This window comes from Equus quagga, chromosome 7 (genome assembly GCF_021613505.1).
Source record: "Equus quagga isolate Etosha38 chromosome 7, UCLA_HA_Equagga_1.0, whole genome shotgun sequence".
Classification (NCBI taxonomy): Eukaryota; Metazoa; Chordata; class Mammalia; order Perissodactyla; family Equidae; genus Equus; species Equus quagga.
The window spans coordinates 2,469,185-2,489,687 of NC_060273.1; the positions used below are offsets into that span (position 1 = coordinate 2,469,185).

General features: G+C 50.6%; 2 long non-coding RNA genes across 2 annotated transcripts in view; one reads left to right on the plus strand and one right to left on the minus strand.

Annotated features, from left to right (window-relative positions):
* Positions 1-7,709: 7,709 nt before the first annotated feature.
* Positions 7,710-8,975, plus strand: LOC124242728 (uncharacterized). Its single transcript, XR_006889491.1, has 2 exons — positions 7,710-8,389; positions 8,583-8,975. It is a non-coding gene; the product is annotated as an uncharacterized LOC124242728 (long non-coding RNA).
* A 6,524-nt stretch (positions 8,976-15,499) lies between these two features.
* Positions 15,500-20,503, minus strand: part of LOC124243102 (uncharacterized) — a 7,767-nt gene continuing 2,763 nt past the window's right edge. The window contains exons 2-3 of the long non-coding RNA XR_006889604.1: positions 19,243-19,430; positions 15,500-16,316 (exon numbers count right to left, since the gene is read on the minus strand). This is a non-coding gene — a long non-coding RNA (uncharacterized LOC124243102). The remainder of the gene's footprint in view (positions 16,317-19,242; positions 19,431-20,503) is intronic.

Here is a 20,503-nt window from a genome sequence, read left to right on the forward strand (position 1 = left end):
GGCCGGGATGACAGTCTCGGGACGTCCCTGACCTGGGCGCGACCGGCTGGCCTCCGGGATGTGCGGCCCCGGCGAAAGCAGCTCCGGGAGGAAGTTATTTGGAACACGGGGCTGACGTCAGAGCCGGAATTGGGGTTCGGGCGGCCACGCCCTGCCAGGGCTGCGGGGTCGCAGTGGGGGGCCCCCTGGGGGCTCCCCACCAGGCTGGGGGGGGAGGGCGCTGGATGGCAGGCAGAGCCCTGCCTCAATTTCCCCGCCTGCGCAGTGGGTGCGCGCGTGGACTGGGTGTGCTGCGGTGCGCCCTGGGAGGCGGTGGGGGCCGGGGGCGCTGGGCCGGGGCCGGGTGTGGGGCAGCCCCCCGCTCCGCCCCCGGCCTTGGCGGGCCCTCCGGGTCAGCGCTGCCCTGCCCTCTAGTGGCCGCCGGCAGCAGCGCCGGGCGGGGCGAGGGTCTCTCCCGGCCTCGCTGTCCCTTCTTCCCATCGTCCCCCAAACCCGCCCCAGGACTACCTCTCGACCTTCTGCCCCCCACCCCAGGTTCTCACTTCGCTTCTCCAGCAGCCCTGCCAGGGGGAGGGGCGTCACCCTCAATTTGAGACTGCCACCAGGTGCTGGCCCGCCTTCTCCCGCCTCCTCTGCCTTCCCTGTCCCTCCTCCGCACCCCGACCCGCGTTGGAGATTCCGGGGGGGGGGTAGGGCGTGCTGGGCTACCTGGTGGGAGGCGGGGGGGCTGACGGGAGGGAGGGCAGAGTATGGGAAGCGGGATTCCAGACTCATTCCTTGATTCATTGATTCGGTCTACAAGTATTTTTGAGCACGCTTGGTGCCCAACACTATTCCAGTTACGGGGAATATGGAGGTGAAGAAAACAGACCTCAACCTACAGTGTGAGAGGAGATGGCCAGAAGTAATTTAAGGGAAAAAATGTCTAATCATAAACTGTGGAAAGTGTTTCAAAACGTCTGCGTGACCAGCTTCTCCAGCCTCCTGATGATCAATTTCCGGATCCCAGAGGCCTTTCAGACTCTTTGGGGCCCACTGCTTCCTCTCATGTGTCTTTCTCACTTTTCTCTGCCTTTTTTTTTTTTTTAAAGCCAATTATTCCAAGGGCAGTTCCGCCTTAACATCTAGCAAGCAACAGAAGTCAAGATGCATCAGAAAATGAGTGGGCCTGAGAAAGTTGGGGGCTCCGGAGGACCCAGGGACATCGCTCACTTGGGTGACCCGAGAAACAGCAGCCCAGGCTTCACCCTGATGCTCTCGGGCCTGGAGCCTGTGGCCCCCCCGGCTGAGCCGGAGTTGGACTGTGCTGTGCAAGCAGGAAGCCAGGTCCCTTCCTCACACCATCTGCCAACCAGAAGAGGAAGACTGGAATGCAGACGGAGTCAAAGACTTTAATACGTTTTATCAATCGCTCCTAAAAAAAAATGGAAGTGGACATTTATCACCTCTGGAAGGGGGAGTGCTTTCTAATGTTAGAAGTCAGAGTAGACATCGCAAAAAAAGAGAGGTGGTCCATTAGCTAAAGAACACAAGCAACATTGGTTACAAAATACAAAGGCAAACAATAGGAAAAATATTTGCAGGAAATGTCGCAAAGTCTCAACACCATTATTGTCTACAGTGCTCAAGAAATTGATCAGAAAAACACTGAAACCCTAAAGATGAAAGGAATGGAGACACCAACAGACAAGTTGCCAGAGAGGAAGCCAACTTGGCTAATAGACTTAACCAAGAAATGTTCAGCCTAGGTAATTAAATCAATGCAAATCAAAGCCACCGCAAGGAGATGCCCTTCTCCTGCATGGAGTTTGCACGTTGGAGGAATGCTGTTAGTCAGGGCTGGGGGAAATGGGTCAGTGAGGGCACAGCCCTTTTGTCTATCACTTTGACAGTCTTCAGCTTCAGCTTTTTAAAATAATTATTCCCAGTGACTGGCCCTGTGGCCGAGTGGTTAAGTTCGTGTGCTCCAGAGGCCCAGGGTTTCGTTGGTTCAGATCCTGGGCACAGACATGGCACTGATCATCAAGCCATGCTGAGGCAGCGACCCACATGCCACAACTAGAAGGACCCACAACTAAAAATATACAACTATGTACTGGGGGGCTTTTGGGAGAAAAAGGAAAAATAAAAAAAATTAAAAAAAATTATTATTATTCCCTTTGACTCAATGACTTCAACGCTGAAAGTCTGTTCTAAGAGAAAAACCCTAACTACACAGAAAGCATTAAGGTGTTTTCTATTTGCAAAAACCCCCAAACAAGTAAACAAACAAAAACTAATTGCGAGATGGTAAATAAAACATCCTCTGAATAGAATTCATAAAAATGACATTTAAATGGAGATTGGGTAAATAAGGAAAATGCTCATGTTATAAGGGGAAATAAAAAAGGACAGATATAAAGATTTGTAGAAAGTATAATAACTACAAAAAAAATTTTAAATTTCAAAACAGCAGCAGCAACATCCGAAAGAAAAGTTGGCAGTGTTCAGCAGGCACTGGCTCGGGGCAGTTCTGCAGTCATGTAGATTTCTTTCAAAAGCAGGTGACAGGAAGCAGCTTAAACTGATGGAACACATGCCTGTTCGTGGGATCCTTGGTCCTGGTTGGTGGGACTTTCCTGTGATGCTCCAGTTGAAGGAAGAGCTGCAAGACCCAGGGCAGTGCTCACGGCTTCCCTTCTTACCCCCAGGAGGCTCTGCCTCTCTCTGATGGTGACTGCATTCTCCGTCCCCAAGTGACTCCCCCAGCTGGGAAAATGGCAGCCAGCTGGAGTCTCTTAGCCAGCTAAGAGGACGGGAGCTCCTCCTCTACCCCATTCAATATGAACAATCCCAGGGAAAGACATTAACTGGCTCTATGATTGACCCAGGCTGGTCACATGGCCAGTGTGTTGTCCCAGGACAGTTTGTTAGCAGAAAGGAGGAAGAGGGAAAGATGCTGGTCACTGAGAAGTGCTAACCACCACACTCTCAGTCAAGTGTGAGCATAAAATAAAGACGCTTTCAGACACGGGAGGTCTCAAAAAATTCACCCCCTACGCACCCTTCCTGGGAAGCCACTGGAGGAAAGGTGTTCTCCGACTAAAGAAGGAGTAAACCAAGAAGGGAGGAAATGTGGGCTGAAGAAAACAGAGATCCAACAAAGGAGAGTAGTGAATGGAATCTCCAGGATGCTACCAAAGGGGGATTCCAGAATGACAGCTGTACCCCAAGCAGAGAGGGCAAGCAGTCCTCATTGGTACGTTGTGACACAAGAGACAGGACTGCTGACATTGTCATCATCATGCCCTCTGCCACTGTGTTATTTTTTCAATCAGATGAAACTATGAAGGATGTGCTCCACCAAAACAAGATGTAAACCAAGAAAGAAGAAAACGTGAGACACTGGGCATAGGGAATCAAGCCAGGAGAAAGGCAAATGGAATTCCAAGGATGATAGCTAAAGGCACATCTCAGAGAGAAGGAAAATGGAGATCTCAAGGCGGGATGCAGCAGAGAAGAAGACGAAAAAAGGGACTGACATATTCTCTAATGGGATTGACCTTGTGGAGAAAATTGGAAAGCGTGAGCAGGTACAAAAGAAATGAACAACAACAAAGGCAATTATTAACCTCAAGAAACAAAATGAGAAAGGAAACAAACAGTACACTACAAAGTTTGGTCAGTACCCCCAATCTCATCCCATTATGGCATCAGCCAGACTTGAGGGCCAGGATCGAAATCAGATTCAGGTGCAGATGAGGCTTCTTAGGTGTGGTTCCTCTCAATCTGAAGAATTGTGAACCTAAGAGTTCACCCTGCCCACCCAACATACCACAGTGAGGAAGGGCTAAAATTACCACAACAGGGGCCGGCCCGGTGGCTGTGTGGTTAAGTTCGTGTGCTCTGCTTTGGCGGTCCAGGGTTTTGCTGGTTCAGATCCTGGGTGCAGACATGGCACTGCTCGTCAGGCCATGCTGAGGTGGCATCCCACATAGCACAGCCAGAGGCACGCACAACTACAATATACAACCATGTACTGGGGGGCTTTGGGGAGAAGAATAAAAAAAAATCACCACAACAGGTAACCCCACACACAGCAGTAACTGGTCTGTAGCATTTCTGAAATCCAGCTGGGCACATGGTGCTAATTCCTCCTGCTCTTGGAGCAGGGAGGGTGTGTTGTCTAGAGTCCCTGGGAGTGATTCTTCATGACTCTTAGCTCCACCCTCTGGGCTTTTGGCTCTGGCTTCTGAATCATCTGTCCTCTTCCATAAGAAATGGTCCATGTCTGTAGCTGAATAACTTTCTCTGCCAACCTGTTTCTTGTGTTTGGAAAGTCGGGAATCTGAAGAACTGTCCCTTTTGGTTCAAGCTCATACAGTTTGCTGACTTCTCATCAGGAGTAACAGAGGCCAGAAGACAATGCAACATCTTGAAAGTGCTGAAATGATGATGATGATGATGATGGTGATGATGATACCTGTCAACCTATAACTCTATATCCAATGAAGATATAAATTTGAAATATGAAAATTTCAGTTAAATGAAAAATAAGAGAATTTATTGCTAGTAGGCCTGGACTACAAGAGAAGCTAAAGGAAGGTTTCAGGCTTAAGGTAAATGATCCCAGATGAAATCACAGATTTTCAGAAAGGAATGAGGAGCACTGGAAATGGGAAATATGTAGGTAAATATAAAATATTTGTTGTTTTCCTCTTAACTTCTTTAAAATACATAAGTGTTTAAAGCAAAAACCATATTGTGGGGTCTATAACATATGGAGATATAATACATATGACAACTATAGTATAAAGTACAGGAGGAGGTAAATGGACCCATAGCGTTGCAAATTCTGTACATTATATGTGAATTGGTACAATATTAACTTTAAGCGACTGTTTGAAAAGTTAGTAATTTCCAATTTTTACATGTGTTATTGGGCCATCCCATGTATTCAAACCAAATTCCCAGTAACTGATATCTTATTAGGAGCCTGATGTGTTAACTTCTCAGAAGACACCCAACACTCTGGACTGCTCTGGTTTGTACAAGAATTTCCGCCCTAGCTAAACATTATTGTAAAACCGTGTGCCTGTAATTTATCTGTGACTCTGAGTCAAATAAGCGATGAAACAGTCCATCAATTCTCAAGAGCCACTTGATAAATTAAGGTTGACCAAGCTGGTCCTTGACACCTATTCTCCTAGTTAGGCCTGGGCTGTCTTCCACTATTTGTCACAGTACTTGTGGCTGTCCTCAGGCCACTCTGCCCTTCTCCACTGTTTGATATTCAGGTGATTAAAAACTGCCGGAGCACCATTATTCTGAACTGCATCCAACTAATCACATTGTGTCCAAAAAAGACCAAGGCCTCATGGTCAAACGTGGTCCTTTAGGATCTCGTATTTTTATGGAAAAAAAATTTTTTTTGAGGAAGATTAGCGCTGAGCTAACATCTGCTGCCAATCCTCCTCTTCTTGCTGACGAAGACTGGCCCCGAGCTAACACCCATGCCCATCTTCCTCTACTTTATATGTGGGACGCCTGCCACAGCATGGCTTGCCAAGCGGTGCCATGTCCGCACCCGGGATCTGAACTGGTGAACCCCGGGCCAAAGCAGAACGTGTGCACTTAACTGCTGCCCCACCAGCCTGGCCCCTAGGAGCTTGTTTTGAGGGGAGTTGTTGAAAACTTCTAATGAGGGAAATGGTGCACACCTAGGTGAAGCAAGAAGGTACCGGATGGGAGGACAAGGACAGACAGCACACAGAGGTGACCTGTGACTGACACTCTACCACACAATTCTCAAGATTTTCTCAGATCCATAAGCCATTGAAATTGTCATCTTTGATACCTCTAGGAGACCTACTCAGGGACAGAATGACCAGACCTTACCTCTCTGCTAATTAATTTACTTCCCAAATGTGCAAAATAGATTAACCTTTGCTGGACCATGTAGTTTGCTTTTCCCTTCTCTCTTTCTCTCACAAATATTTAATTTATTTGCTTACTTATGTATTCATCTAGCTTTATTGGGGTATAATTGACAAAAATTGTATATATTGAAGACGTACAATGTAATTATTTGATATACTTATATATTGTGAAATGATTACCACAGTCGAGCTAATTAACACATCCATTACCTCCGGTAGTTACTATTTTTTGTGCCTGTGGCGAGAACACTGAAGATCTAACCTCTTAGCAAACTTCAAGTATACAATCCAGCATCATTAACTATAGTCACCATGCTGTACATTAGATCCCTAGAATTTATTGATCTTATAACCAGACGTTTGTACCCTTTGACCAACATCTCCCCATTTCCCCCACCCCCAGCCCTTGGCAACCACCACTCTACTCTCTGCTTCTGTGAGTTTGGCTTTTTTAGATTCCACATATGAGTGAGATCATGCAGTCTTTGACTTTCTGTGTCTGGCTTATGTCACTCAGCATAAACGCCCTCCAGGTTCATCCATGTTGCTGTCCCAAATGACAGGATTTCCTTATTCAATGGCTGACTATTCCATCATACATCTATACCACATTTCCTTTACCCGTTTGTCCATTGATAGACACTTAGGTTGTTTCCATATCTTGACTATTGTGAATAACGCTGCAATGAACATGGGAGCGCAAACGTCTCTGCAGTCCTGGTTTCACTTCCTTTGGATGTATACCCAGAAGTGGCATTGCTGGATCAGATGGTTGTACTATTCTTAATTTTGAGGGGAACCTTAATGTCTGTACCAATTTACACTGCCCCTAACATTGTACAAAGGTTCACTTTTCTCCACACCCTCACCAACACCTGTTAGCTCTTGTCTTCTTGATAATAGCAATCCTAACAGATGTGAGGTGATATCTCATTGTGGTTTTGATTTGCATTTCCCTGACAATTAGTGATGTTGAATACCTTTTCTTATACCTGTTGGCTGTTGTACATCTTCTTTGAAAAAACATCTATTCAGGTTATTAACTTGTTATTTTTATTATTTATTTATTTTTTGCTATTCAGTTTTGTGAGTTCCTCGTATATTTTGGATATTATTTTATACATGGTTTGCAAATATTTTCTCCCATTCCATAGGTTGCCTTTTCATTTTGTTGATGGTTTCCTTTGCTGTGCAGAAGCTTTTCAGTTTGATGTAGTCCCATTTGCTTATTTTCGCTTTTGTTGTCTGTGTTTTTGGTGTCAAATCCAAAAAAATCACTGCCAAGACCAATGACAAGGAGCTTTTCTCCTATGTTTTCTTCCAGGAGTTTTACGATTTCAGGTCTTACATTTAAGTCTTTAATCTATTTTTATTTTTTAATTTTTGTGTATCGTGTAAGATAAGGGTCCGATTTAATTCTTTTGCATGTGGACATCCAGTCTCCCCAGCACCATTTATTAAAGAAACTCTCCTTTCTCCACTGTGTATTCTTGGCCCCCTTGTCAAAGATTCGGTGACTTTATATGCCTGGGTTTATCTCTAGGCTCTCTATTCTGTTCCATTGGTCTAGATGTCTTTTTTTATGCCAGTACTATACTGTTTTGATTACCATAGCTGTGTTACATAGTTTGAAATCAGGACATGTGATGCCTTCAGCTTTGTTCTTCTTTCTCAAGATTGCTTTGACTATTTGAGGTCTTTTTTGGTTTCATATGAATTTTAGGATTGTTTTTTTCTATTTCCGTGAAAAATGCCATTGGAATTTTGATAGAGACTGCACTGAATCTGTAGATCACTTTGAGTAGCGAGGACATTTTAACAATATTAATTCTTCCAATCCATGAACACGGGATATCTTTCCCTTTGTCTTCTCAGTTTCTTTCATCAGTGTCTGACTCAAGCCATGTGCTGGGAAACTCAAGGCCAAGAAGAGGTACGGGGCTCTAATCTCACACACGGCCACCGGGAGGCGACAGACACGGGCCAATACGCGGCCCTAGTGAAGGCGGAGGCCCCTGGGCTCTGGCCTCTTCCCCGCCCCCAAGGGCAGCCCCTCTTCTGCTCCTGGACCACGCAGACACTTTTCCTTCGATTTCGGGCGTGTTCCGGCCCAGGCGGCAGTGGCAGGGGACTGGGCGCCCGAAGGGCCGCCCCTCAGGGGAGCCCCGCACCCAGGTCACGCCCTCGGAGCTCAGCCCACAGCTCCGCACGTGACCCCCGCCCAGAGTCCTTACCCGGCAGCCTCTGCGGCCGGAAGTTGTCTTCCCCGCCGCCTTCCCGGCATCCCTCGCGCAGTGACCACACTTCCGCTGGTCGGGGATCCGGAGCGAGTCTGGGCATTAATCGGCTGGAGCTAATTACTCAGCGGCAGTTAGCTTGTGTTTTCCCCGATCCTCGGGCCGCCTGCGTTGGTGCGGAGGGACGAGGGACAAGCGCCGCCTTCTGAGTCACCCTGAGGCGGCAGCGCGGGGGTCAGGGAAGGAGGCCAGCGGGCCGCGGGTGCGGGGAGAGGCCGAGGCGCCGCCGGCTGGGGAGCCTGCCCTCTCCTCCCGGCTCCTCCCCGCCGTGGCGTGGCCTTGGGCGAGGTCTTTCACCCTGCCGGGCCTTGGCTGCGGCGGCAGGCGCTGCTGTCGCCTCCCTGACCTCTGAATCTCTTGTTGGCAGGGAGTGTAGCCCGCCCCCCCCCCCCCCCCGCCACCCCGGAGATCTTCTCCAGCGCCGCATCCAGCCTGCTTGCTCGGCCCGCCGGGTGGGTCCTCATCCCCGTGTCGAGTGCTGGCTCCCTGAAGATGCCATCAAAACAACCTGTCGCCAAGACAAAACTGAGTTTGTCGCGCCCCTTGTTCGAGGAGAGCACTCTCTTGAGAGAGTTCCTAGTCGAGTGGAGATGGGAGGACAACGTTGGGGTATTGAGGTTTTGGGGGTCTGATTTAAGGTGGGTTTTTTGATGCGGGATTTAATTAGGATTGGGTAAGGATTATGTTGTATACAGGCCTACCTTGGGGATATTGCGGGTTCGGTTCCAGACCACTGCAATAAAGCGAATATCGCACTAAAGCGTGTCACACAATGCTTTGGTTTCTCAGTGCGTAGGAGTTATATGTACACTATACTGTAGTCTAAGTGTGCAGTAGCATTATGTCTAAAAAACAGTTTATATACCTTAATTTAAAAATACTTTATTGCTAAAAAATGCTAACCATCGCCTGAGCCTTCAGTGAGTTGTGATCTTTTGGCTGGCAGAGGGTCTGGTAAAAAATGCATATCTGCGAAGCTCACTGAAACGGGGTGTGCTGTGGTTCGGGCTCACTAGGCACAGTAGTTTAGGGTTGTGGTCACAGTGAGGTGAGGGCTTCAGATCTTGGAGCTTCAACACTCGTTTGGTGCTACCTGTTGGAAAGTTGTGCGGTTTTAAGTGGAGTTTTCTGAAGGCAGGGAGTAAGGTTATTTGCCCCGTTTGTCTGCCGGGGGAGGTGTTTCCTGGAATAGTAAAGTCACAATAATACAGTCACGTGATTTTTCTTCAGCCAGTGTGAGTCACAGTCCTATATTATTTGCACCCGGAGGAATCCTGTCTGTGGGTTTCTTGTGTGTAGAATGGGGATCCTGTTGCAGGGGGAGGGGGAGGAGCTGGGCGTGCCTTGAGATTTCAGCCTCTTGAAGTCTTTCAGCATTGGGCTCGGTAAGGCTTACAAAAAGGTCTGCGTCCTGAAAAATAATTCTTACCCTCTAACAGGAAAAGGGAGCTGCCAAACAAATGAATAGATGTTGATTAAACGTCTCCCAAACATAACTGTGTCCATCAGCCAACTGAAGTCAAAGCATACAGCTCCGACTCGGCTGCGTTTACTCTGTTTGGGGGGGGGGGGGGGGCATGTTCATTTGTTTGATGCTGGGTGGTGGGGCCTTCAAAGCTGAGAGTGCTCCAGGCTTATCAAGATCTTAAAATGGCCCTGGGCATTTGACTCTTGGCCTTCCTCCTTCCCAGACCTTCCTCCTTCCCAGCTGGGTGAATTGGGGTGAGCTCCTCCCCTCGCTGAGCTCATTTCTTCATAGGTACGATGGGGAAGACGATGCTTTGGGCAAAATAGGAGGATGAAGTGAGGTCATATGTTGAGTATGGCAGCCAGCAATTGTTGGAAGTGAGGTCCAGATGATTCTAGAGCAGCGTCAGCCCTAACCAGCATAGGCTGCTCTGCAAATTGTGGATCTAGGACAACAAATTCCGAGAGACTGTGGGCCCATGGGAAGCGAGTTGGGAAGGACTCAGAGGGCTGACCAGGCTGGGAGAGAGCAGGAGAAATGAAGACGATATTAACTGCTCTCCCAGCTCAGGGAGGCTGGGATCTGTTCCAGTCAATTCCTGCCCTGCTCCCTACCCTCGCCCCTGGGACAGGTGCAGGGGCAATATTACAAATATTTAACCACTGGTTCTTTACAGGCATGAAACAATCAGAACAGGCTTGCTGGAGAGCTGGGAGGCCGCTTGTCTCAACAGGCATTAACTCTTCACTTGCTAGATTTTTGGGAGAGCTGGAGCATCTGGGCCTTAAGGGGCAATCCGGGGCGAGGGGCAGTGGCTATTTACCAGCCTGTAGTTGCCATTCAATTTGGCCCTATCAGAGCATCCTGGCTGAAAACCTGCCTTGCTTAGGGGACCATGGGGGAACCAGGTGTGGGACAAGTGGACATTGGCAGTACAACCCTGTGCAGGGCCGGCGTGGGTGAGGGGCAGGTTCTGATCAGGTGACCCTCTCTGGGGACCCCCAGGCCCTGGCATCTGTAGGCTGGGGTCTCCTGGTGAAAGCTGGGGTCTGCCAGTGAAGCCTCAGCTCCCTGGGGCTCCTGAACCTTTGAGCAGCGCCCTCCCACCGAACTTTGCTGGTTTTTCAGGTCCTCCCATCTTTTAGACTTGGGGAAACCCTTCCCCCTTTCTGTTCCTAGTTGAGGCATTTCCCGTCTCCTCTCTCTTCAGACCGGTGCTTTCCTCTTTCTCAACAGACCTTGATGGCAAATTAAGCCTTGAGACCAAGTCATTAGCAACTGGAAAACGAGTTCTCATTTCCTCAAGGACAAAAAAGGCTGAATCTTCAAACCCTGCCAGGATATGAGGGAACATGTTTGCATTTTGTTTTTCTGTGGTAAAGAAAGGGAAGAAACATAAATCGCTATGCAGCTTTCGAAAGTCATTTAGAAAAGAGAGCAGTTTGACAACATGGATCAAAGGCTGCACATAGTTTCTAACGTTTGATGTAGCAATTCCCCATAACTTGGGGAAATAATCCGAGATGTTTTTCAAAGATTTCTGCCCAAAGTTGTTTATTGAAGCGTTATGTACAACAGTAAGAAGCATGAATGTCCAGTATCAGAGGGCATAGCCTCGGGTAGATTACACAAGACCGCATCATATAAGCCTTAATAATCATGTTATGAATGAATGGGTTACTGACATGGGAAGATACCAAAATTTATTACTTTAAAAGGCAGGTTAGGGGCCGGCCCTGTGGCCGAGTGGTTAAGTTCGTGCGTTCCGCTTCAGCAGCCCAGGGTTTCGCTGGTTTGGATCCTGGGCGCAGACATGGCACCACTCATTAGGCCATGCTGAGGCGGCGTCCCACATGCCACAACCAGAAGGACCCACAACTAAGATATGCACCTATGTACTGGGGGGATTTGGGGAGAAAAAGGAAAAATAAAATCTTAAAAAAGAAAAAACAGATTAAAATAACGTAGTAGTATCATTCCAATAATATAAAAAGGGAAAAAATAGAAGCTGTAGCCGGTTTACTAATTAAATAATTTGTAAACTGTTCCATTTAATTAATTAATCGATTGAACAAAATGGAGGGGGCAATTCCATGCCAAGCACTCAGGATGTAAATAGTAAGCTGTAAAAAGTGTAATTTTCAGAAAAGTAATAGCATGACTTTCAAATAAATATAAACTCTGTCAAAAGATCCCAGCAAGATGCTAAACCTGGTTTAAAGGGAATGTGAAGAAAAGACGTGTACGCAGGAAATCTGGGATGCAGAATCAATTTGCAGATGGTGTAAAACTGCTCAGTGTCCTATAGAGCAAGAAAACATTATGTTTGGAATAATCTTTTCGGAGAGATGGAGGGGAAAATGTAAATAGCGTAGTTGAAAACAGGCACAAAGACCCCCATAGAGTCAGACACTCGAAAGGGGCTGCTAGACCATGCCCGGGGTCCCGATGAAGGGACACCTAGTTAGTCTCTGTCCATTTCAAAGCCTCCCACAATTTTTCCTAACAAAAAAGGTCCCTATTCTCATGGAACATACAGTTGACTAAGCCACTGTATAAATACACACATAACTTTAGTGAGAGAAATATACAGGCTGCTGCTAAAGGATGATTTTCACAAAAGGGTAAAATTGTGACTTGCCTAGAATCATCTCAAAGAGTTTATTTATCATTTAAGGAGGGAACCAGTAGGATATTACAACTTATTCGGAAGAAGAGTCAAAGTACCCCACATGTATGGTTAAATAAGGAATGCTGAAGTGAGTTTGCCGGCTGATGCAAACTGGGGAAGCGTTTGATACTCGGGGCGTGACAATCAGCTCATCGGTGGGAAGGGCCTCACTTTTCTAAGAACGGAGTATTTGTATTACTCTCAGCTTCCTGCCAACTAACTTCTGTCTCTACAGGGTTGTAACAGCCTCATCAGAGACCACAGAGGCATATGCTCCTGGAGGATCAGATAGTCCCTGGAGGCTCCGGCCTTCTGGCAGAAAGATATCCAGTAATCGCGTTTGCCCATTTCAAACCCTCCACACTTTTCCCTACAGCGCTGAGTAAGAGTAAGAGAGAGGGTGTCACTTTAAGAGCTAAGAGAAGGTGCCAGCCGTGAAGATTAAGACCTTCCAGCTAGATGGTACAGCACGTGCCAAGGGCTGTAGGTGGAGCCATGCTTGGAGGAGACGAAGGCCCCGCGTGGCCGGGCAGGAATGAGCTGGGAGGAGTGGGCATGTGAAGGGAGAGGGGTCAGCAGGGCACAGAGGATGCAGAGCCTAGAGGGGGGACGAGGAGTTTGGATCTCCTTCTAAGTGCAGTGGGCACCTGTAGAGTTTTAAACTGGGAAGTGCCCCAATCTGATTTATGTTTTGTTAAACATCTCTGGGTGCTGTGGGAGAAGAGCCTGGAGGGGGAGCAGCGGACCCGTCCCGGGGCTGTTGCAGTGTCCAGGGGACACTGGTGGACGTGTGTGGCTGGGGAGAGGAGCCTGGATTTTCCCACTTGTTCTAGGATGGAAACACTGTGACCCGCCGATGGATTGGTGTGACGTAATAAGCAATAATATTGCATCAGTCTTGCCTGTTGATAGTAATGCTATTGGCTAGCGATGCCTGAGGCACTCCTCCCACAACCCCCTCGCCCGTACTGCTTGTGAGGGCCCCCGCAGATGTGTTGTGGCTGGACAGGCCCTTGGGGTTCTTATTGTGATTGCAAGGTGCACCTCAGCAACAACCATCAGGAAACTTTGGGGAAAAAAAAACCCAGATTTATTTCTCAGGGGTCCTGGAGGCCACACAGCAAGGTTGTAGGGGAGAGGGGAGAGTGTGGACCAGGGAGCTCTGCCCGTATTATGGTCCAAGGAGAGAGAGGCTGCGGTTTTGCAGGTTCACTCTATTGGCGAATTCAAAACCTAAGAGAGGGCATTAGGGCGCAGGAAGGGACAAGTGGGGTCCCTCAAGCAGTCAGCTATCTAGGTTGCCCAGGGGTTTCTGAAAGGGGACCTCCCTGGGTGGGGCAGCCTGGCTCCTTATCTAGTTGTTAGCTAGTAGCTGTGTCACACGGCTGGCAATCTATTTATTTGAGACGGATGTCTTCGAAATGGATGCCTCGGCAATCCAAAGCTGAACGTCAGGCACTTACACTTCAAATATGTGTAATATATATATTGGTCTCTGCCCCCAGTTCCTGACCCCGAGCTCCTAAATCCCTTGGAATTTCCTGGGTGATAGGAGCATCTTTCTTTCTAATGAGGTGACTCTTGGTGGGATGTGGATGTCTCCTGGATGGGGGCTGGTCACCTGACAGACCAAGCTTGGAGCTTTCAGCCCTGTCTCACATCCTCTGGGGGTGGGTGCGTGTGCTAGAGATTGAGTTAATAATCCATCATGCCTACGAGATGAAGCCTCCATAAAAATCCCTAAGGAACCGGGTTCAGAGAGCTCCCAGGCTGGTGCGCACATCCACGTGCTGGGAGGGTGGTGCTCCGGCTCCGTGGGACAGGAGCTCATGCACTCAGGACCCACTGGGCTTTGCCCTAGGTCCCTCTTCATCGGCTGTTCATCTGTATCTTTTATTATGTAATAAACTGGTAAAACGTATCTCCCTGAGTTCTGTGAGTCCTTCTAGCGAATTATCAAACCTGAGGAGGGGGTCTTGGGAGCTCCTGATTTATAGCCAAGTTGGACAGAAGTTTGTGGGTAACCTGAGGACCCGTTACCTGCCATTGGCATCTGAAGTGGGGGCCGTCTGGTGGGACTGACCCTTGAATCTGTGGGTCAGTACTGACTCCAGTTAGTGTCGGAATGGAGTTAAGTTGCAGGACACTCAGTCAGTGTCCACAGAGAACTGGAGAATGGCCTGGTGTGGGAAATCCACTCAACTGGGGTCGGAAGTATTCTGGGAGTACCGAGAAGTAGTTTTTCCTTTTCAACTTGATGTGGGTGGGGAGGACAAGGATGGATCGAGGATGCCTCTGAGGCATACGGCTTGAGCACCTGGGTGAACTGGGGTCACTTTCTGAGATGAGGGGCCGGGTGAGTGTCTGGCTTCCAGATGTCCTAGGTTGACATGCCTGCTGGGAGTCCAAGTCGCCAGCCCCAGACTAGGACTTGAAGGAACAGCTGTGGGAGTGGGAGTGGGGGCCTCGGACCTCCGCCAGGCTCTCTGGGCCTCTCTCCCAGGTCCCGAGCACTGGGGGGCGTCCCAGTCCCAGCTGCTGCCTGACTGCCCGCACGCCTGTGCCTCTTGCCCCAGAGCTGTCTGTCCTCCTGGCTGGAGAAACGCTCTGCACTCTGACTTACCCAGAAGCCATTCATTAGCAGTGATTAGCACCATCACTCATTTCCCTAGAAGGATGAAGGTGGAGGAGGAACGTGGTTGAAGGCAGCTCTCCACCCTGTAGGGGAGGCCGGAGCTAGTTTCTCCATGCTTCCTCTCCCCTGGCATGACTCGGCCACCCAGATCACCTCGGCACTAGGTCATGGCTCAGGATGAACCTGCAAAGGCAGGGCCAAGGGGCCCTGCAGATCCCTGCTCTGTGTCCAGCTCACCTCAGGAGCTGAACTGGGGCCCCTCCTTCTGCACCTGCCCCCCAGGGTGGGTAATCCCGTGCAGTCAGTCACTTCTCCATGAGCCCTTGGCCGTGACCTCTGACCTCGCAACCCTGAGGTCCTGCCCTCTCTCCTGGGTCTTCGAGTCACTGATGTGTCACCAAGAGTGCTGGGAGCTGCCCAGCCTGGCGATGGGTGCCCAGCCAGTCAGTTCAGCCAGCTTGCCCATTTCCCTCTGTCCTTCCTGCCAGGCTCCATCTGGGCTCGGCCCTTCCCGGTCTGGAGCTCATCTCTCTGCTTCCTGGCCGAGGAGGAAGTGCGGTCCTTCCAGACTGATCCCTCAGTGCCATGGAGTGTGGTTCTAGTTGGTCCTTGGTGGAGGCAGGGAATGTGCTCCGGTGTTGAAGAGTCTGGCTTTAGAATATGCTGTCACGTGGTGGATGATACTCAGGGGTGTGCGGGTCAATATTTCACAGCGGGCTATCTAGGGGCTAAAAGACCCATTTTGTAGCATTTGCTGATTTCGTGATGTAAACTGTCCCATCAGGCATGGCGATTTCAAGATGCTCATGTGATGTCAACCACTGCGAAATTCCTGAAAACTTAAACAGCTCTTGCTAGCCAGTAGGAGCCTGTGTTAACACATCCCTTTAATAAACATGTTATTTTAAAGGGAAACAAACAGACAAGGCAGAAAGTGGCTCCACACTCACCTGTGATCAATTTAATTAGCCAGACATGAGGAGAAAATTATTGTGGAGGTGGGGGGGGGGGGCAATAGAAAGGGTTTTCCATCCACCAGAGGAAGGAGCATGTAGACTGGGAAGTTGGGAGTGAGGGTGAGGGGTTCTGGCCCCCAGAGTGAACAGTCCAGTGACATTTCTGTAGGAAGACTGATCACCTTTGTCTTCGAAGATTCCCAGCCAGCCTGGTGGGGCTTTTTCCATAACAATAGGAGTCACTGGGGAAAATGTGATTAGGAATTTCAGTGTGCGGCAACTTTTCCGAAGGAGGAGAAGGTTGTGAAGAAACCCTAGGAGAGTGCTCTAAGCTGTGGAAGGGAAACTCTGCAGGAAGATCACATAGAGACCTGCCATAGAGAAAGAGAGAGACCATTATTAAGGTATGGTGTAAGTACAGCTAAAAAAATGCCTGAAGGTCTTGGTGGACCACAAGAACCAATAACGCTCTGTATTCCAGGAAGACATTAGCCAAAGTGAAGACGTGGAGTCACCTAGCTGACACCTGGACCCTAGAAGTCCAGCCTTCGAAGAGTTAGACAGCGGGGCGCTCTGCGTTTAGAGAGTATGGGGTTGAAGAAGGGACTGGGGAAAAGGGATCCCTAAGACCAGAGAAGGAAGGCTGGACAAGGAGGGGGATGCTCAGCTCCCATTAAGGAAATGTCCAGAGGACAGGCAATGCTGTTAGAAGATGGAGAACATTTTATTCCCCAGAATTTTAGGTGGGGAGTGCCTGGACCACCCAGCCCAGGGTTGGCCAGCTAGAAGATGGGGAAGGGACTCGGCATGCGTGCTGTGTGAGGCTGGGTTTCTTGTGAAAGGGAGACGGGGCAGAGCTGGGATGGGCTGAACTGAGAAGGCCTTGAGGAGCCTGGGCAGAGGCAGAGGAAAACGTGAGGCCCAGGGGCATGGGAGCTGTGGGGAGGGCTCCGAGAGGGACCCGGGCCTGGGACAGAACTGAAGTCAAGTTTGACTCAAGTCTCCAAGAGGCAGGGAGCCCCAGTGATATCCTGGTTCCCAGGACAGTTCAGGAGTGTGGTTAGACAGGAAGGACGTCCCTGCGGGAAGGTGACTAAACACCAGCCGTGAGCAGTGTCCTCCAATGTCCCTGGGGCCAGCCAGGCTGGGTTCCTGAAAACCATTATGATGCCTCGGAAAACCCTGCCTGCAGACGAGCACAGCCTGGCCCGTTGCTCAATGGGCACTCAGCCGTGCAAGGCTGCCAGCTCTTCACACCCGAGTAGCCCTTGCTCGCGTGGTCCCGACAGGCATGGGGTGCTGACTGATCCTCTTCACAGATGGATAAACTGAGGCTCAGGTTGGAGGAAGAAGCTACTGTTTTACCTGGCTGCTTTGGAGCGCTCGGCTTGCTCTGGGAGCTTAACTTGAGTCACCTGAGTCGGGGATGGGGCTTCTGTGCTGTCCCAGGCCCTGTGCTGCAAGAGCAGGAGATGCCCCAGCAGGTGTCGCAGAGTGGGGGTGGGCAGGCGGGGCAGAGCCACAATCTGGGCCATGCAGCCCAATGGGCCCAGTGTTGCCACAGATTTTGATGTTCACGAAAATGTGGATGTTCAGTTTTTTTCATTTTTTCAGTTGTAGTAAAATATACATAAGATTTAACATTTTAACCGTTAAGTGTACGATTCAGTTGCATTAAGCACATTCACAGCGTTGTACAACCATGACCACTATCCGTCTCCAGAGCTTTTTCATCTTCCCAAACTCCACACCCGCCCACTCGACACTCACTCCCCACCCACCGCCGGCAGCCCTGGCACCCACCAGTCTACTTTCTGTCTCTGTGAGTTTGACTCCTCCAGGGACCTCATAGGAGTGGAATCACCTAGTGTTTGTCGTCTTGAGTCTGGCTTATTTCACTGAACCTCATGTCCTCAGGGTTCCTCCATATTGCCACCTATGTCAGTACCTCATTCCTTTTCATGGCCAAATAATATTCCAGTGTGTGGATGGGCCACACGTCGTCTATTCATCTGGTGAGGGACACTTGGGTTGTTTCCGTTTTTGGCTACCGTGAATCATGCTGCTGTGAGCATGGGTGTGCAGGGACTCAGGCAGATCCTTGTACACTCATGTTCACAGCAGCATTAGTCAAAATTCAGATTTTAAAAATGTGTGGATTTGCCCAATTTGAAAAAAACAAACACAACCCTGCAGGTCTAACAAAACCCGCCGAAGGGCTGGATTCCACTGCTGGTTTGCAGCTCCTGTCTCAGAACACCCTGCTAGAGCCGAGAGGACTCGGGGGCCCCTGGGGTTCAGAGTGGGCTCCCACAGGCTCCCAGCTTCCCTGAGGACTTGTCTTCCCCATTCCCCAGCTCAGAGGAACCGGCCTCTCCTCGCAGCAAACAGCCTGCAGCCTCAGAGCCAGGGCCAGGACTTCATGAAAATCTATACCCCAGAGGAGAGAGCAGGTCCCACACTGTCATCGCGCTCTGCTGGGTTCCTCTCAGTCCCTCTCTCGGGATCAGAGGGATGCTGAAGACCTTAGAGGTCAGAGCACCCTGGGCTCTTACCTCCTACTTTCCCCAAATCTCCAACCACGGGGCCCTTGAGCCTACAATGCCATGCTGACCTCCCCCCACTCGCAGTGAGAGCCGAACCCCTCGGCTGCAGGTCCGGACAGAGGCGCTGCCTAGGGTGACCAGACGCCTGGACGGTTGTCACTGCATTACCTGCCTCGCTCGCGGGCACCTGCCATCCACATCTCTCCAGCTCCATGGTGGCCCGGGGAGTCCCTGCCCCAGGCTCACCAGGACACAACACTGCCTCCCGCCCGTCTCTCCTCGCCCCTCCCTGCACCTCTGATCCAGGTGGACCCGCAGCGCATTCTGCTGAGCCGTCAGCCGCTTCCCCTGCCCTTAAGCAGACCCCTTTGTAAGGGGAGGCCCCGGAGCACCCTGTCCCTGTGCCCCGAGCCGGTTGGTCCCTCACACTGGAACGCTCTCCTCACCTCTTCTCCTAGTGTCCCCGACTTGTCCTCGAGAGCCCACTCCATGTCACCTCCACAGGGAGGCCCAGCCTGCGGAGCCAGCCCCCTCAGCCTTCATATCTCTCCTTTGCCACTGGGATCTGGTGGCCCCATCCACCTGAGCCTCTGCGTTTGCCCTTCCTGGGGACCAGGATGGGTCTCGGTTCCTCCACTGCTGTATCCTCAACTCTCAGGGTGGCGCCTGGCACATGGTGGGTGCTGGGAGACTTCGGTCGGATGATGAGTGGTTGCCCCGTGCAGGTGTCTGGCCTGACCCCGGCACTCACCTCTGAAATGCGGTCGGTGAGGCCCTTCTTTGTGGTGAGCGTGGCCAGCTCCAGCTGCAAGCATGCGATGCCTCTGCAGCCCTAGCCATCAGGCACACCTCGCCGTGAAATCATCAGTGGCCCTGGGGTGGCCTGGCAGGGACACTGAGCAGCGGACAGCGGTGGGGGGCAGCCCATCCATCTCGTGCCTGGTGAAGAGCTGCTGAGTCAGGGTGCCCAGCGGGTGCTCAGTAAGGAGTTAGTTGAATGAATATTGAATCACACCTGGGTCTGCACTGCCTGGGTGTTGGGGAGCCGGTCTTGGGGACTCCTGCCCAGGACTTGTGCCAGGAAGTCTTTGCTGGCTTTTCCAGACTTCCTCTGCCTCCTACCAAGCCCTTCTCCTTGGGGCCCTCTTCCTGGCCACCATCTTGGGGACAGTAATATCTTGGGGCACATGCCTACCCCTTGGGTCACCTGGGCAGCAATCCAAGTCTTACAAAAGGCAGGAAAAGCTGGAACGGAGAGGAAACTGGAGAGGCAGGAGGTTGGAGCAGTTGGTCCCCAGTGGAATCCCTCAGACTCACCTCGTCCATGCTCATTTATTCATTCAACAAGCATCCATCGAGACCCAGTGTGTACCAGGTACCAACCTAAATCCTGAGGATCCACAAGAAGTCTCCTCAAACCATCCCTCCCCTCAGGGGTCGCAGCACACAGCACCCAACTTTAGGGTCCATACCCACACCCCTCTCCCCTGTTCCCTCCCCAGTCCCATGGCCTCTGTGCCCACCCCCACAACACCTTGCTGACATTACTTGCTCATCTGCCTCCCACCCCAGGGAGATGCTTCCTGCCTGAGAGTATGACCTGTCTTATTCACCATCATGTCCTGGCACCTGGCACAGGGCCTGGCATACAGCAGGTGCCCAATAAACGCCTGTTGAGTGAACTGGGGAGGCCAATTCACCTTAGTTTCAGGAAGGGAGTGGGTTAGGGGAGCATGAGAAGCATGGCCAGCCATGGGGCACAGAGGCAGACCCAGGAGAGTGAGCAGGTGAGGAGGGGGCGTGCCCTGCCCCAACCTAGCTGGCATTTCTGCTGATGCGGGCCCCGTGGAAACTGCCATCACCTTGGCCGCTGTTTTCCTGCAGTTTCCCTACCCCCATCCTGGGATGGAATAATGCATCAGCTGGGGGCTGCTGAGGGCTCCTGTGTCCCATCTTTGGCCTGTCCCTGGGTGGTGGGGCAGGGGCCTGTCCCTGGGTGGTGGGGCAGGGGC